The sequence below is a fragment of the Oryctolagus cuniculus genome, chromosome X (assembly GCF_051225735.1).
Source record: "Oryctolagus cuniculus isolate XC-2025 breed Fujian yellow rabbit chromosome X, ASM5122573v1, whole genome shotgun sequence".
Classification (NCBI taxonomy): domain Eukaryota; kingdom Metazoa; phylum Chordata; class Mammalia; order Lagomorpha; family Leporidae; genus Oryctolagus; species Oryctolagus cuniculus.
The window spans coordinates 80,865,914-80,867,023 of record NC_142888.1 but is presented as its reverse complement, the minus strand read 5'-3'; positions in this window follow the sequence as shown (position 1 = coordinate 80,867,023).

The window sequence follows — 1,110 nt, the reverse complement described above, 5'->3', positions numbered from 1 at the left end:
CTAGATCAAGTGCAAGTGATGATGCAGTTGTTTTGATTCTGTGTGCGTGGTTCTTTGCCTTTTGTACTTATAAACATGAAAATTGTGTATAAATCTGAGTGTATTATATAAAGTAAGATGCTTAGCTAAAAAAAGAAGACAGTCTATACTAAAAAGAAGATGAACATCATAATGTTGAAAAATTGTACAGAAACACAAGAAAATGAAAGCAAGATTAATATTATTGGTCTATATTATTCCTTGTCCAGATGTAGGCAGAGGTAGTTGTGTGTATATGCTGGAATAGCAGGTACTAATTTTGATAAGAAAATGAAGAACTAGTTATAATTACTGCTCAGAAGTAGGGACTGGGATAGTGGTGGAGGTAAGTTTTTCCTGCATTAAAAAGAGGTTGAAAAGAGATTAACCATTGCTTGGAATTATGACTTGCATAAAATTGCATACAAAGGAAGTTAGAGGAAGCAGATAAGGCCTAGTTTATAGGACTTGAGCTAAATCCTTGAATGTCTTAATACTTGTATATGTACTATCACTAATGTTACATCAAGATAGGTGGCCTAAGCCATCTGATTATGCACTTCAGGGTTGGGTGTTTGTGAGTAGAGGCAACTAAAAATCTATGCAGAGAGGGTAGAAGAGAGATTGATGCAAACATTCAAAAAATTAAAGAAAGGAAAGTAATCAATAAAATCAACAATCAGGAAGTCAATCAATTGCAAACCAAATGAAAATAACAGAGCAATGAGAAAATGATATTAAAATAGTGTGTTAAAAATTCTGTTACAAATTCATCCACTTAAAAGTATATAGACCAGGCAGAAATTAAACAAAAACATTTGTAAGTAGAAATCCTAGAAATAAAATGTAGAGGCTAGAATTTGAATGAAAATCAAAATATATGGAACAAAAGTAGAATACAAGATTACAATATAAGATGGGTTTCATTCAAAAAGCTGAGGATAAGAATCAGTCTAGAGTTCCTTAACCAGAGAAACTATCATTCAAGAGTAAGGGGTGATTAAAGACACTTTGAAATCTATAACAAGCTAAAAACGTTGCCACTTACAAAGCCTCTGTAGAAATACTTGAGGCACTGTGGTGTAAGTAGGC